The sequence below is a fragment of the Papio anubis genome, chromosome 4 (assembly GCF_008728515.1).
Source record: "Papio anubis isolate 15944 chromosome 4, Panubis1.0, whole genome shotgun sequence".
NCBI lineage: Eukaryota > Metazoa > Chordata > Mammalia > Primates > Cercopithecidae > Papio > Papio anubis.
Window position 1 is genome coordinate 34,659,070 of NC_044979.1, and position 18,034 is coordinate 34,677,103.

General features: G+C 39.3%; 1 protein-coding gene across 2 annotated transcripts in view; it reads right to left on the minus strand.

The window, feature by feature from the left end:
* Positions 1 to 9,742, minus strand: part of LOC116274482 (hyaluronidase PH-20) — a 34,469-nt gene extending 24,727 nt beyond the window's left edge. For both annotated transcript variants that reach the window (XM_031665207.1, XM_031665206.1), the window contains exon 1: positions 9,569 to 9,742. The gene's annotated coding sequence lies outside the window, so the exon portion shown is untranslated. The remainder of the gene's footprint in view (positions 1 to 9,568) is intronic.
* Between the last annotated feature and the right edge of the window lie 8,292 nt (positions 9,743 to 18,034).

Below are 18,034 nucleotides of genomic sequence, written 5' to 3' on the forward strand. Positions count from 1 at the left end.
ATGGAGAGGATTCTTTTTGACATTTTGGGAGCCATAAAAACCAATATATATATAACTCAAATAGGGGTATCTGTATAAAAATTTACACATTGTAAACCCTTACCCTAAGAACATTAAAGAAATATTTGCCATGGATACTGATTTAGACAATACAGAGATGCTTGGGGGTAATAACAATAATCTAAGTCTTCTGTAAAGAATGTGGTTAATAAGAAAGGTGAGGTGGGAAGAGGAAGGGTTATACATAGCAAAATTCATTTCGAATTGTAGAAACTCAGAGCAAGATGTATTTACAATTGTCCCTTTATCTCCACCAATAAACTGAGACACTGCTGGTGTTTTGCCTCCACAGAGATCACATGCTTCTCATTAAAAGGGAAATTGGAAAGGTAAAACAACACTTCCACAGCAGAATTCAGTCAGCCCCTCCACTCTGAGACCATCTGTGGCTAAAGTCTATTTAGAAAGAGCATTACAGAGTGAAAGCATTCTCATAAAGTTTATAAAATGTATCAGGGAAGAAGGGAGGGGGAGAACTAAGATAAACCAAGCCTGCAGCACACTCAGCATTAAACGTTATGTTAGCTTGCTCTCTGACCCACTTCCCAACAGTGTTTCCCTGTTGCTCCAGAATCACATAGACTGTTAAAGATTGTAGTTCCCCCTAACTGCTCTAACATGACAACTTGAACATTATTAAATGTAAGTTTTCCCTTTGAGATGTATTTTAAGTCCTGCATACCAGTGAAACTACTGATGTCAGTTGGTCTAGGGACCACATGAGGAGCTAACTCGTCTCCTTTTTCCAAATAATACAGTTTTCACATCCTAATGACTTCATCCCTCTTACCCCGACCAATCAATAACCCCAATCTTCCAGCCCATTGTCCTCTACAATCCCCTTAAAAACCTCATCCCAGAAATCCTTGAAGAGATGGATTTGAGAGTCTCCTCCCATCTCCTCACCTGGCTGCCCTGCAATCAATAAACTCTTTCTCTGCTGCAAACACTGCTGTCTCAGTGTATTGCACTGTTACTGTGCAGCAAGCATATGAACCCGTTGGTCTTACAGCAAAGCCACAACTAAATTTCACTTAAGTAGTGCAATTCATTTGAAGCACAACAGAGAGTAATTGAGAACACAGTAATACAAGAAAGTGATATTAAGTAAGCCTATACCTAGCATTTTTTCCAGATTGAAGGTCACAACCTATTAGTGAGTCATGAAGTAAATTTAATTGCTTGTAATAAGACTTTTAAAAAGCCCATAAAATAGACTATAATAGTGTAGAATAGGATAGAATAAAATAGGTAGGATAGAATAAGAAATACCTTTATTATATATAATAAATAATATTTTTAAAATTGTTTGCTATTCTCCTGTTAATCTGTGTTTTTGTCAGTTCAATTCATGAGCCTCACCCACAGAACTTCAGGAGTAGAGGAAAGTTACTTTTCTTTCCCTACAGTTCTGGCAATGAGAATGGGATATCATTGGCTGGGACACCCTGCACACTCCAGAGGCTACCATTGAGATCTTGGGAGCACTCAGCAATGTTAGCAAAAGGTAAACATTTTTACCACATCAACCTCCTAATCTCTGCCTGTAGAGTCTGGTCAAAAGAAAATGGCAAGAGACTATCCTTGTCTTTCCCTTTTCAAATTCAGATTAGCAGGAGAAACCATTTGTGTCAACTAGTTCTTTGGATATAGATACTTATGATTTTTTTGCGTGTGACCAATCAAAATTTAATTTCTTTAAGCTACATTTTGCCACAAGCAAAGAGATGGCAAATCAGTTTACTGGTCATCATTATATACAAATAAAGAAGGTGAGATTAGGGTCTTGTACACTTTTTCTGGTCCATGTGCAGAGTAATGGTTCAAACCAGTTCTGTGGTTCCCAGTAGATTTGTAATGGTTCAGGTTCTCTTTATTCATCTTCATAGGCAGTTAGAAACAGATTCACATGAAGGTTATGAAATAGAGTATGGTTACCATCTCCTCAAGAAAAAGACTTGGATCTAATGCAGAGATGGGGGTAAGGAATCAACTCAGGTCTCCTGTGCTCTCCATGATGCAACTTCAAGAAGACAATTATCATCTTCACTCCCATCCAAGGGAGCACAATGAAGTAGGTGAGGGTCTTCCACATACTAGCTGAGCCCTCCTAGCCATAGATACCACTTGATGTGGCTGCCCCAATTTGGGATTGGACTGATCCCATAGCCGAGGAGCCCAGAATGCAAGTGGGTTCTGGCAATGAGAGTGAGATATCATTGGTTGGGACACCGTGCACACTCCAGAGGTTACCACTGAGATCTTGGGAGCACCCAGCAAAGTTAGCAAAAGGTAAACATTTTTACCACATCAACCTGGACATTTTCAACCTGGACTCCTTGTGATTTTTATTTGAAGTACTCTTGGTTTTAATTCATCCTTTCCCTCCCAGAGATGGTCATTGTTTTCCTATGTCTCTGTCTTTTGTGTAATTTTTCATATGGAAGAGAATCACAGGCATATGTCCTATAAGGCATGTTGTTAAAACTGGCTTTTTAGACTGATGGGTTTACTGTCCTCATTGGGCAGGTGTTTGGACAAACTTTGCTGTGGGTCATCAATTTTTAAAAAAAGATGAGATTCTCCTTTCATCACTTTTTATGTTCTGAGATCTCGGCTTGTAACCAGTGAGGATATGCTCTTTGGTTTCTGCCAGCTGATGGGTACAGGTTATCAGGGATGCATCAAGTGGCTACCATAAGGCTAGGAACCCTAGACATTGGAGGGTATGCTGAAAAATCAATTGGACAAAAGCAGATTAATTGGAAAAAAAGCATGCAAATCTATTTAACGTGTACATACAGGAGCCTTCAGAATGGAGTCCCAAGGATAGAGGGGAAATTGTCTATTTTTACGCTTCAGTTCAGCAAAGTATGAACAGCCATATAGTAATATGACTGGACAAAAAGGGTAGGATCTAATGCTAATAGACTGAGGGAGAGAAGTCCAGCCAGGCCTACCTGTCTAGATTTTTCTTGGCCTCTCTGTGCATGCATTCCTTCCTTCTAGGTAAGGGACAGGAATCTCTCTGGAATGGGGGTCTTATGACCTACAGTCAAACAAGGTAGGTCACATAATTCCTTTATGGCCAGTTTTTATATAGAAAGACAGAGGGAAAGTTAGAGTAATATTTTTAGGTTTTATGGCTGACTTGGGTAAAAGGGGTTCTGATATCTATGACCTGTTCAGGGGAAGAGAAATTCTAGTTTTTATGGCTAGCCTTGGAGGCAAATGGGACTGAGAGACAGGAGGGCAGAAGAAGGTCAGATAAAAACTTTTGCTTCTGAGGCCTTCATTATGGGGTATTACTTTCTGAGTCCCAACAACATGAAGTGTGTAAGCAGCATTTTCATTGTCCAACCATGCCAGCTTTCAGGAGAGTTTGTTTTAATGAGGGGTCAGTATGACAGATGTACTTGAAAGTTATGACTTAAGAACACCCTGACAATGACCTTGTAGTCTAAGAATCCAGGAGTAGCCAACCCAGAGTTTCACTCCTTAGCTAGGAAGGACATCTGAACCCCTGACCCATCCCTTAGAATATAGGCTATACAGGGAATCAAGGCCCTTTGCTTTGGGTTAGATGGAGCTTGCTAGGTGGCAGGTGCTAAGTAAAAATGTTACATAATCTGCATGCTTTTTACAAATGGGAGCAGTTGTCCTGTCCAGCTCTCCATGACCAGACCATCCTTGTATGTAAGTTCCCCCAGTAAATCCTATGTCTCATTTGCTCTCAAGGTCCCACTCTATACGGAGTCTTTGTTGTCTCTACCCTTATTGCTTTGCCAGTGCGGGAAGTCCCATCCAGCATCACCTGTCCAATCTCACAGATTAGAGAGTCTGTAATTGGATGCATCTCACTTGTGTAGGACACCAGAGACACTAATTTTCACAAACATTATTCTTACTGCCTGTGACAATGAGGGTTTTTGCTTTCTTAGGCTATTTTTGGGAGTGTATCTTCTGCACCTCTTGGGGATACCTCTTGAATTCATGATAAAAATGTATTCTAAGCCTAGAAAGTTACCTCCAGGTTTTTTCATGAAAAGATTTATTGGATTGAGTTGCTGTTAGAGTGGATATATGCTTGGAGATCCTATTTGCAATGGCTACATGATGAATTCATGGATTTAGAAAAACTTTTAGAAAAGATTTTTAGAGAAATCTCATCCTAAACAAATGATTTTTTGGTACCTACGGGAAGTTGAAATCGGAAGTAGGACAAAAAAGAGCATTATGGCTAGGCTTAGAGATTCCCTCAAGATTAAGAACAGAAATTAGGCTTAGAACAAAAGTTAAAAATCCACATCTACTGTACATGTTCCTTTCCCCTGCAACTGTGCTCTTCTTTATTCTCAATTCCATATCCCTAACCTTCCAGAAGGTATTTTGAATCTCCAGACCCTGACTTATGTTTCTCTCCCTCAAATCCAGCCCAGACTCCTAAGCAAATTCCTATAATCCCTGAAGCTCCTCTGACTTCTAAGAAAAAAAAAAAAAAAGTCCCTAAACACCCAGCTTCCTTCTTTAAATTCTTTTTCCCTGCAAGAATAGCAGAAAGCACTCTGGCCTAATCTCCAGGCCAGGGAATACAGGTTACTTATGTAAATGCTGATAGTCAGAAAATAACTTTGTCAGAGGCCTCAGGGATACACAGCAGGGCTCATTTCATTGTCCCTTATAATTCCATCTACTTTCTGGGTCGATATAATCAGATCCCATCAGCTGCAAGTCTTCCCATGAAATTCCTTTTGTGGATGTATCCTTAGTGCCCACAGCAAAGAATTCATGTCCTCTGGACAGCAGCAGATCTTTTAAAATAAAAAGTCGTTTTATACCACACCCCACCCCACCCCCAAAATACACACCTTTCAGAAGATCCTGTCAAACTTAGAGAGAAGTTAGAAAAGTTAGTGACAATATACAACTCCCCTCCTAGGGATTTTGATTGGCTCTTCCTACCCAGGGTGATACTGTGGTTACCAGACAAGCCAGACAACCCCCTAGGGACAACTACCTCTCCCCAGCAGCAAACACACATAAAGAAAACAGGTAGCCAGAACTTCTCCCAGGCCTGCCTGCAAATGACGAGGAAATGACTCAGCTGGCAGCTGATATTTAGGGCCTCATAAAAGTGATTGTAGAGACCTTTCCCACCAAAGTGAATTGGTCTAAGGTTGAAAAGTACACTCAGAAAGAAAAGGATGCCAAGATTTTTGTGGAATGTTGTATACAGACTTTCCAAAGGCATGCTGCATTTAACCTCAAAGCCCCAGAACAGAAAAATCTTATTATTTCCACCTTTATTGGAAATCCTCTGTCTGGAATAAGGAAGCAAATCCACAGTAGCTTTTTTGTCTGGGCAGGACAATCTCTTCAACATTATGATTGAAGCTTCTACCCCATTTGTTGAAAAAAGGCTTGCAGGAAAAGAGGAGGGGGGAAAAATTAACATCAACTGTCCTTGCCTTGCAAATTTAGTCTTTATAAAAACACACCTATGACTCTAGGGGCAACTCAAGTCCCACCCATTTTTCTTACCAGCCCCAGAGCCTCCCCTATTCATTTCAAGATGTTTGCAGGTACTATATACAAAGCCAGACATTGAAAAAAACAATTGTCCTGCACTTAAAAGAAAGGAAAGCTTAAACAATCTCTCCTGACCCCAACTTCCTCAGAGGATCCATTTTCCTCTTTCTGAGAGAGGAAGCATATCCTCCATCCTTAAAATAGAAGATCAAGAACTGAATTTTTAAATTGACACTGACGTGACTTTCTCTACTACTGGCTCAAAGTATTCATCTCTATCTATCACCTCTAATTCTATTCAGCTGTTGGAACTCCAGGGAAGCCTGTTTCATTGCCTACATCTTAGGCCACCCAATATTTGTAGGCCCTCTTAACATCCATCACACCTTTCTAGTTTCTGACTTCTTACTGGCAAACCTTTTAGGCAGAGGTTTGTTATGTAAATTTAACGCCACCATAGAGTATAATTATAAAGATGTTTTTTATTTTCCTACCTTCAGACCAAACCTCAAGCTTCCTACCTTCCCTAATGGAAACCCATATCAATTTAAAATCTTCTGAAGAGGATGCAGTCCTAAAAGATATCCCACTTAGTATTTGGGCCTCACATATAAATGAGATTGGATAGCTACTGAGTGCACAGTCAATGGGCGTTACCTGGAAGAGTAATAAACCTTTCCTATAAGTAGCCCAATACTCTCTCTTTCAAGATGAAAAATAAGGAATTGAACCTATAATCGACTATTTTATAGCAGGGTTTTCTTATACCTTCTTACCCTGCAATACCCTAATCTTGCCAATAATAAAAGTAAAATTTGATTTAGATGGGAATCAAATCCCATCTTAGATTTGTACAAGATCTGAGAGTCATAAACTCTTATAATGCCCCATCACCCCATAATTCCTAATCCAGCCACTATTCTGACCTCAATTCCTGCTGATGCAGTCTGGTTTATAGTAATTAACCTCTGGTCAGCTTTCTTTTTAATTCCATTACTCTGGGACTCAAAATTTGTCTTTGCACTTATGTTTAGAGGAAGACAATCAACATAGATGCATACCTCATAGATATTATGAGTTCCCCTCAATATTTTTCTAAGTCCGTAAAACCAATCTCCACCCTGTAGCTTTTACTCAAGGCTTCACTCTTTTTCAATACATTAATAACCTCTTTCTTTATAGCCAAACTAAACAGAGTGATCTTATAGACTCCCTCATTCTCCTAAAATAACTAGCTGAATGAGGCCTTAAATCCTTCATATCTAAACATCAGTGGATGCAAACAACTGTTACCTGCTTAGGACATGAGATATCTCAGGGCACTGAAAATAGCACAAAATGCCTTGAATCAGCCTTGCCCATCTCTCTCCCGAAAACAAAAAGCAGCTGCATAAATTCCTAGGGGCAGCTAACTATTGTCACCAATGAATTCCTGCTTTTGCTGCCCATGCTAAACCTCTATAGATGCCCTCCTCCCGATGCTACTTCAGAGTTCATTTCCTGGCTCTTGGAGCCATTGAACTGCAAAGCCTGAAAATGAGCACTTCTCACATAGCCAGCTCTTGGCTTACCCAACTTTGGCAAACTGTTTCACCTATACTACCATGAAAAGAATAGGATTGTTTGGGGTATTCAGAACAACCTCTTGCCTCTTGGATATGAGGACTAAGCTCTGATTTTTTTCTTACCCAAATTTCTACCTAAGGGGTCTAGGGAGTCATGCCCTACAAACTGTAAATTCTCATCAGTTGGGTTTTATTGGACCATATATATTGTGGCTTACTTTTCAATCTGACTCTGGCATAACATTATGAGACAAGGAAAAAAAATGTTTAACCCCAAGATATATTTCCTTGCCATACCTTAAAATTGCCCTGCAAAGTGTCTTGTGGGAAGAATCCACATTCTATAGAGAATCCCTTTCCCTTTTGTTTTCCTTTCTTCCTTCCCAGATCCAGGAGATAATCAACTAAGAGCCAGGCACACTTTTAAGTCCTATTAAAAAAACTATTTACAACCTGGTCTCTTTAAAATCTGCTATCTAAGAGCTTCCTCTGCACAATAAAACTTGGTGTCCATAATCCTTTATCTTTAACCTGAACATTCCTCTCTGTCGATCCCAGGTCTTCAGACAACCTCAACCAATTGTCAGCCAGAAAATATTTAAATTTACCTACAGGCTGGAAGCCCCCACTTTGAGTTGTCCTGCCTTTCTAAACCAAACCAATGTATTTCTTAAACGTATTTGATTAATGTCTCATGCCTTCCTAAAATACGTAAAACCAAGCTGTATAAATAAGGGAGGAGACCACCCCTCATATTGTCTTATGCCCAATTTCTGCCTCCAAAGAAAGAAAAAGTAAAAACTAAAAGGCAGAAATGAAATCCACAGGCAGACAGCCCGGCGTCATGCCCTGGGTGGTTAAAGATTGACCCCTGACCTAACTGGTTATGTTATCTATAGATTCCAGACATTATGTGAAAAAGCACTGTGAAAATCCCTGTCCTGTTCTGTTTCAGCACCCAGTCACATACCCACTGCTTGCTCAATCAATCACGACCCCCTCACATGGACCCCCTTAGAGTTGTAAGCCCTTAAAAGAGATAGGAATTACTCACTCGGGGAGCTCAGTTTTTGGAGACATGAGTCTTGCCAAAGCTCCTGGCTGAATAAAGCCCTTCCTTCTTTAACTCAGTGTCTGAGGGGTTTTGTCTGTGGTTTGTCCTGCTACACCCCAACTACCTTGGACACATGTTCTCAGGACCTCCTGAGGACTGTGTCACTGGCCATGATCACTCATATTTGGCTCAGAATAAATCTCTTCAAATATTTTACAGTTTGACTCTTTTCATCAACAGGTATCCTATACTATATTTCTTGTAAACAAGAAAGTATCAGAGACAGGTCTCAATCAATTTAGAAGGTTATTTTGCCAAAGTTAAGCATATGCCCAGAAGAAATAAACATGGAATCACAGAAACAGTCTGTGGTCCACGCCTTTTTCCAAAAATGAATTTGAGGGCCTCAGTATTTAAAGGGGAAAGGCAGGCCATTGTGGAAAAAAGGAGGGTATGATAATCCACATGTTGCAAGGGAAAAGAAGTAGGTAGGGAATAGTCAATTACGTATTCATCCAGCGCTCAGTAAATCTGCACTTTACATAAGATAAGGTGAACACAGAGTAACTACCTATTGAGTTATTTAACATTTTATCTCTAACTATCTGCTTAGGAACAAAAGAAAAGGCAGTTTCTTGCGCAACTCACATTTCAGTTTAATTTTTTTTTCCTTTTGGCATGGTGAATTGGGGTCCTGAGTTTTTATTTTCCTCCCGCATTCTCAAGTCAATTAGACTCTATGGCATCAGGCATGTCCCCATTCCTGCATGAAGTAGTCACAACTGGTACCTTAGTTGGCAAATTCAGTATTCTTATATTAGGTTCCCTTCTTTACCTCCACATTCCCCATTCCCCCATTCTGTGTCCATTCTTTTATGACTTAATAAGACACCGCACCTCTCAACACAGTAGCAGACCACCTGTACACAGGCCCTATTAACCAATTCCTCCATTGTAACACCTTTTTTTTTTTTTTTGAGACAGAGTCTCATTCTGTAACCAAGGCAGGAGTGCAGTGGCGCAATCTCGGCTCACTGCAACCTCTGTCTCCCAGGTTCAAGTGACACCATGATAGTGGTAAAGAAATTAACAACTGAGGTTATTCCTCATCTTGGCATTTCTTTATAGATTGAATCAGACCAAGAAACTCATTTTTCAGTAGAAATAAACAACTGACTCCCCAAATCTCTGGATTACTCATTAAAATTTCTTACTTCATACCATCCTCAATCATCAGGGCAAGTGGAACATAAAAATCTAGACATAAAAAGAACTTATAGGAAAAAATCCATTAAACCATCTCTTTCAACCAGGAGATCAGGTATACATCAAGATTTTTAGAAAAAGTGTGTACTATTACCTTGTTAGGAAGGACTTTATGAAGTACTGCTAACCACCTACACTGCTATCACACTGTCTGAATTCATGTGAGCCACATCAAGGTAGAGCCAGTCATCACTCTCAGGACAACTGAAAGACCATCCCTACAGGTGACCTCATAGTAAGGATTTCAGAGTCAAGGCTCTAGAAGCAAGATGACACCACAAAGCAAACAGCTTTCCTCAAGATCACAGATCAAAAAACTTTGCTTTCATCTATTTTCCCCCTTTAAGTTTCTCTCCTTCCTGGTGTGTGGGGGGAGTAAAGGGAGGATCTTTTTCAACAAAACCTCCCATTTATTGAGAAGCTCACTGGAGATTACTTGTCTCAATCTATCCTATTCTCTCTCTGATCCTCCACTATGGGCTTTCTTTCAAATGCTGCCTCTTTCATATTAACCTCATTCTTTTCTTCATAGGTTTCACACAAACCTGACACCACCCTTGCACGAGTTTCTCAAACCTTGGTCATGTCAACTAAACAATATAATTATTGCTTATGTCAACATCTGTATAGCATGAGCAAACCTGAATTAGTTTTTATTCCTGTCCATGGGGTACCAGGTAGACCAACTATGGAAGATAAATTAATGAAAGAGTATGGTATCCAGGGCCAGAAAAACAATGTCACTCTACTTTTACTTCTGGTGAGTTCATCGGGCAAGGAAAAACCTCTGTGCACGCTCAACAATTGTCCCTTGCTCAAGTAAAGATGTTGGGGAAAAAAAAAAACTTTCCAATTAAAAACAAATATGGTACTGATCTCTTCCCAAGTAACAAGCCAAGACAATATTGCAATCAAACCCTGTAGTTTGACTCCATACACTACATCCTCAAACCCTTCATGGAGGTCATAATGAGGCAGGAGAATAGGGTCGGGAGACAAGAAGCCTGAGGACAAACTGTGGCTGACTTCTTGGAATTAGACCAAAAGGAAAACCCCACCTCTCCATGCCCAAGTGAAAAGGGGCCAGAGTTCCTGCCCTCTACAAAACCCTCCTCCCCTAGGTCACAAATGAGAATTGCCTCTGATTGGTTGTGGGCCAACCTCCACTTCAGCCTCTGATTGGTCTCAAACCAAGCCTCCACTTCAGTCTCTGATTGGTCACAGGCCAATCCTTCATTTGCATAGGGTATAAACAATTGGAGGCCTCTAAAGGGTACTTAGAGGTGTTACCAAATTCTTTTAGTTTAATTTGAAACCCTGAAGAACATTGCAATGAGGCTTTTGAGCCACTTGCTCAAGCTTGCTCTTGCTCTGTGGAGGCTACTTTCACTTCAATAAATCTGTGCTTTTGTTGCTTCGTTCTTTTGTTGCTTTGTTTGCACATTTTGTTCAATTCTTTGTTCAACACTCCAAGAACCTGGAAAACTCACAGTCAAGACTTTCCATCCGGTAACAATAAGTGATTCTAGAACTACCACTACCTTTTATAGCACAAAGTTTTGCCAAATCACCAAATGTGTTGGCTGGTTCATAGGCCACTCTTGCACAACCTGGGTGGGGTAGCTCAGCTGCTCTCCTGATTAGGCTTCTTAACACCAGAAATTATATATAAATAGATCAAAAATCTGGATTAACTTGGTCAGGTGACAAAATCAAGCCTTTTAGCTGTCAAAGCCAGATTGCAGGTCTCCTATGTCAAATATTTCACGACATTTTCTGCTTTTACAAACTGACAGAGGCACATGAAAATGAAGGTGTGGAGACATTAATATGACCAATAACAACAGTTGTGGAACACACTAGATCTGGAGAATTACAGGATCCACTTTTTGTTCATGAACAACACTGATCATTTTATCTTGTGTGGTTGATGAAAATGCTGCCTCTTTGTGAATCAGTTGGTACAAATATTGTCTGATTTATACCTTTGAACAAAAAAGATTAATATTCTCCATAAGACAATGAGGCTCAACCATTTTATTAGACTGACCTATTCCCACAGTTGGGAGATTGGTTTAATGGAATATGAAGAAATGTGCTTAAGTTTGCACTTTTCTGGTTATTTATTCTCATTCTAAGCTGTATATTCTTCTTTTGAAGAGCTATCACTCAGCAACTAAACTGATTCTTCTCTCCATAGCCATTAATTCAGATTTTATTATGAGAAACTTATGGTAAAGTTTCAGATGGGGGAAATGAAGGAATTCAGAACATGCTACCCCAAAATATGCTACTTTGGTATGGGGATTATTTTTATTATTTTATTTTATTTTATTTTTTGAGACAAAGTATCACTTTGTTGCCCAGGCTGGAGTGCAGTTGTGCAATCTTGGCTCACCACAATCTCCGCATCCTGGATTCAAGTGATTCTCCTGCCTCAACTTCCCAGGTAGCTGGGATTGCAGGCACGCGCCACTGCACCCAGCTAATTTTTGTATTTTTAATAGAGACGGGGTTTCGCCATGTTGGCCAGGCTTGTCTTGAACTCCTGACCTCAGGTGATCCACCTTCCTCGGCCTCCCAAAGTGCTGTGATTACACGCATGAGCCACTGTGCCCAGCCCGGCATGTTGATTTTTTTGGGTTGAAGGTGATTGAGCAACAGCAGAGGCAAGAAGGGCTCTCTGACTTACCTCTTTCTGCCTCAGGTATGACAGAAAATTTTCCATGTGAAAGAGGCTCTCCCTGTTTCAGGAAGAGAACATTCTTATCACTGGAGACTGGGGGTCAATACTGAAATGGATCAGAACAAACAAAACTACTAAAATATTCCTTATCTTCCATTAGATTTTCCTGTGTATTTTCTGCCGCTTTCCCACAAATTACTGCCTCTAGAAGCTTAAACTCTTTTCCTTTGTTTTATCATTTCCCCACAATTTAGCATTCTTTGTTTAAAAAGTATATAAGCTCTTGGCCTGCGTTGCTTCTTTGGCTCTTCATTTTTCTTATAAAGGCTTATGTGTGCAGTAAAAATATTAAATATAACGTATATGCTTTTATTTTCTTAATCTGTCTTTTGTCAACTCATTTCATGGACCCCAGCCCCAGAACTTAGAGAGTAATTTTTTGTCTTTATACCTGGCCAAAAGAAGGTATTCCATAAATGTAAGTTGTTCCTGTTATTATTATGAATAACATTGTCCCTTGTGACCATCCACTCCTGTATGAAAGGCAGTAAAAAGTATCAAAAAAGAAGGGCCATGGCCAGGACCATTTAATAATTCACAGAACTGCTAACATTAAAACTTTTCTAAGAAGTTAAGAGACAAAAAGTAACCAAAATATGTGAACTATGAAGGAATTGTTCTGGTGGAAATGAAGTACTCAACAAATTTATACTGCAGTGGAGCCAGATCTGATGATGGTGCTGTGCCTCCATGATGGTGAGTATCACTACATATGTGCTTCTGAGAAGGAACCTACTCAAGGAAGTCTTCATGGATCATGATTCTATCAGCATGTCAGATTAACCCAAGCCTTAGTGTACATTGCATTATTTTGACTACCTCTTTGCAACTTTGTAAGGGAGTCAACTAAAAATACTCTCTATTTAAACTCAGACTTCAAGCTTCCTTCCCTCAACCCAGTTGAAATATTTTTCTGACTTATAAAGTGTGATTTATCTGGAAAGTTTTCAGTCTTTTAAACTGAATTAATGGAATAAGTACATAACATTTAAGTAAGTGACATTTAAAACAAGTAGTGGCAAAAAACATTATTAATATAGAATCCAGATATTTTTGCAGTTTTTGGTAGTTATACATTAGTCTGACCAAACAGGCTGGTTGTACTTTCATTGCACAAAATGGGAGGAAGAACAGTTACCAAAAATCAAACGAGCAATAGTTAACAAGATTATTTCTCAGTACCAAACTCATACCAACTTACTTTAGCTATTAGCATGTTTGTTACATCTATAAGTTACGAGCAACATTAATAACAAGTATTGCTTTTATTGCCATTATTAAATAATAGATCTAACATATAACGTATGTCACAAATGTATGGCACATGCCCTCCAAAAAGAAAATTAACTGCAACTTCAGCTTTTTAATGACATTACAAAGATGTATTAATATTTGTAGTTCTCTCTGTCCCCCTACACCATCCCATGATAACCTAAGCATATTAACACTTATGAATGAGAAGACCAGACAATTGTGTTTGCCTCCTCACCAAGAACAGAGGAAAATAGGAGTGCTCTATGATTCTCACCTGAGACAAGAGAAACAGGAACTCAATGCTAAAGCAACAGGCGACTGAGCATCTGAGTAGTTGATGACAAGGTAGCAGTGTCCCTGATACTCATCAACTAGGACAAGGCACAGAAAAAGAAGGAACTTTGAGGGAAGTCAGCTATAAACAATACCCAATAAGGCCAGGCCTGGTGGTGGCTCACGCCTGTAATCCCAGCACTTTGGGAGGCTGAGGCAGGAGGATCACTTGAGGTCAATAGTTCAAGACCAGTCTGGCCAACATGGTGAAACCCCGTCTCCAATACAAATACAAAAATTAGACAGGCATGGTGGCACATGCCTGTAATCTCAGCTACTCAGGAAGCTGAGACAGGAGAATCTCTGGAACCCGGCAGGTGGAGGCTGCAGTGAGCCGAGATCATATCACTGCGCTCCAGCCCGGGCAAAAGTGCAAGACTGTGTCTTAAAAAACAAATGAACAAACAAAAACAACCCAAGAATATTTATTAGAATTGGGGGCTGTTCCACTTCAGAATTTTTGAAGAGTTTGGACCAAACGTGAGGTTGGGAGATGGAGACAAGTTCTTTATAAAATCTACTCTTTTGCTTAAAAACAACACAAAAGAACCAGAGCAAATAGCAAAATAACTTTAGAGGGCTAAACAGAAACTTCAAAAGGCACATGCTCAGTTGTAAAGACAATTACAGAGTAGTGAGTCTCCCAAGGTTGCATGTAATTAGTACTTTAGCTACTTAATGAATGTTTATGGTTGACAAAAAATATTGTTGTTATTCACTTGTGTGTGGCTTATTTGCTCTTAACATGCAATAGCTACGATTTCAAAAATCTAAGCTGCAAGTAACATTTATTGATGGACTAAACTGTTTTAATGAAAGGTGATATTTGTTATAATTTTAAATGTTAAAATAAAAACAGCAACTCTTGCATTAAAATTTCATTGAGACAGGTTAACATTAAAGCAATTTCTACCAAATCTCTAAAATCAGCCAATCAACAACTGATTTTGAAGTCATCTACCAATTTTCCGTAGTTAAGTAATTAATTATTACATTTAAACATTACAGCAACACTCTGGGGTAAGAATTATCATCCTCATTTGTGAAATGAGAAAATAAGCATTAGAAAAAATTTGATAACTTGTCCACCAGTCCAAAGCTACAAAAACCAGTTCTAGCTAATTCTAAGGTTGCTCTTTACCTTGTCCTCTAGTGGACAAATTACCATCTTATAAAGATAAAAATATTAAGCAAACACAGACATTTTCTAGAAAAGGGAGAAAATATTTTAATTGTCTGATACAGTATGTAGATAATGGAAATCTTTCTGCTTGTATAATTAGCCATCATATTTTGCTGATAGAATCAACCTCACTTTTTTAAAAAAGGAATTAGAACTCACAGTCTAAATATCTTCAAAGTTAAACATTTAGTTATATCCCAGTATAGTACTCTTTTCTCGAAACCAGTGATTGAGATAACTTTAACAAAGCGATCACCTCATTTCTTAATTTTTTTCACTCAACCATTGTTTTTTGTTCATTTACTCCAAATAATTAGAAGTGTCAGTCTCGCAATTATGTTTCATGTTTTGACTTAACTCAATTTTGATCAGGAAAATGGAAGTGCTGTACTCATATTTACTAACTTCTCACATCATGGGATGGAAGAACTTAGAAGTCCTTTAAACTAAGAAACAAACATTTTACCTAAGTTAAAGATGAGTTTGAATTATTTATGAGATCTTTCATCATCTGGTTATAGTACCTTCTAACCTGGCCAAGTGATTAACTGAAGGTCAGACTTATTATACAACTTCCTCAGAAAAACACAATGAAGAGTGGGTGATGTCTTCCTCCACTCATACTGGCTTACAAATTGTTGTGCTATAAAGCACAAATGAGGGTGCCGGGCGTGGTGGCTCACACCTGTAATTCCAGCACTTTGGGAGTCCAAGGCGGGCAGATCACAAGGTCAGGAGTTTGAGACCAGCCTGGCCAACATGGTGAAACCCTGTCTCTACTGAAAAAACAAAAAATTAGCCGGGCATGGTGGTGCATGCCTGTAATCCCAGCTACTCAGGAAGTTGACGCAGGAGAATCGCTTGTACCCTGGAGGCAGAGGTTGGGGAGATCGCACCATCGCACTCCAGCCTGGGCGACACAGCAAGACTCCGTCTCAAAAAGCAAGACTCCGTCTCAAAAAAAAAAAAAAAAAAAAGCACAAATGAGGAACCAGGACAAAGGGCACCAGCTTTGATCTAGCTCAAGTCCTAAATCTAAAGAGAGAGTTGAATAGTCACCACCATTTTTACTTTTCTTTCTTTCCTTCCCTCTCTTATTTTTCTCTCTCTCACTCTACATATATCAACACATTTAATTCTAATACTACTCCATCAGGTAGGCACACTTATTATCCCCATTTAACAGATACCACTCAACTTTTTACCCCCAGACAAAGCAAGTTTCGGTCTCATCCCTTGGATTCAGATTTCAGAGCCATATCTACTCCATTGGCAAAGCCCTAGAGAGCCTTAGTTCAGCAGTTCCAGTGAGGAAAATAAACCAGTGGAGATGAGGCCACGTGAGTTCTTCAGTTCAAGACACGTGTTCCATCAAAATGCTGGCTTGAGAGATGTTTCTGGCCATCTTCAAAGATACAACGTTTCAGAATCTAAGGGAGAGAAAATTCTAGAAAGCTCCACAAGGGTTGTGGCTGGAACCAAGGACCCATACCATAAGTTTGGCTAAAACCAATCTGTGCCCAGGACCCTCAGTCTCCTGTGGTGTCGCGGTCCATAGTCAAGGGCAGCCCCGGCCGCCCCTCAGAAGTGGAAAACGGTGTTACCAGAAGGAACGGAGGTTGTTACCCACCTCAACTCTACACCCTTCTATATTCCTAATGGCAACATTGGGTATATCCATTATTTTTGTCATATGTCCATTTAAATCTGCTGCTACCTTCATCGCCTCCCTTCCTCATCCAGCAATAATGCCGTGGACTTCCCATCGTCCCTCGTGCGCCTGCGCCGCGGGGTTTGCTGGTATCCTGGTTGCTGCTGCAACCTGTTGCTTCTCAGTGCTCGGACTGCACTGATGCCTTCAGTTCTGCTCTGTGTTTTCACTTCTCTGTTTTTTCGCTTGTCTATACTACACTTGAAAGTACTCTGCCTGCTTTGATTTTGATTCTGGTTTCGCCTCTGTGCTTAAGAATCTTAATTTTAGGAATCCTCTTGACTATAATCTCTACAACCTACGTAAGGCTCTTCACTCTATAGCCAAGGTCTAGCATCCATCCATTAAATTAAGTTGATTAATTAAATTACTTGTTAGCAATTAATTAAATTCTACCAAATTATTTGATCTTTCCTGGCCCCAAACCGCAGTTAAAATGTACTTCTCTTTTGCTCCAGTTCCTTAGCTAATTTACTTCTATGAGGATTGTCATGCTGTAATAGCTTATACTACATATTTATACTTATATAAGCATATAAATATATTTATGTTATATATTACCATGATCATGTTAGTGCATTTTAATAGACTGTCTCTGTTTTCATTGATTGCCTAAGTGAGAATGTCAGACATTTTTAGGGTCATGGAGCATCTCAAATTATGCCATAGGTGCCACCTACTTAATTTATTGATGTGGCAATTTAACAAATATTAATGGAGCATTAATTCCATGCCAAGCCCTGGGCTTGAAGGATACTGTAATAAGCCACACGGAGCTAGTCCTGTTCTCATGGAGCCTGTGTTCTAGTGGGAGGACACAGAGAACAAGTAATAAACAATTTCAGGGTGACAGCTGATATTGCAGAATTCGTTTTAATGACAAAGAAAGCAATTAGGGTTGAAAAGGTATATAATGTCCATTTTATAGCGTAATAGATGATGCTGACTCTTAAAGAGATTGCATCCACTTCCTTCAAAAATTGAGTACTTACTTTCCTACACTCAAGCAAACACTGTATTACAATACTTTGTAAACTCTCTGTCAACCTGAGTAATGTAAAAATGGTATCTCATTGTCAATTTAATCATAATTTATTTTCAGAAAATTTGAATCATTCATATTGTCTTTGCTGATTTTCGGTCATTTTGAATTGGTTGCTTAAGAGCTCTTTACGTAATAGAAGAAATTAGTACTTTGTTACAGGTTCCAAACGTGTTTTTCTAGTTTATATTTTGATTTGCCCATGATATCATTTTCATGCAAAAGTCAACCTCCTTTATTTTTTATATACAATTTGTTTCTAAATATTTGGAGAGTAAATTGGACTTAGGT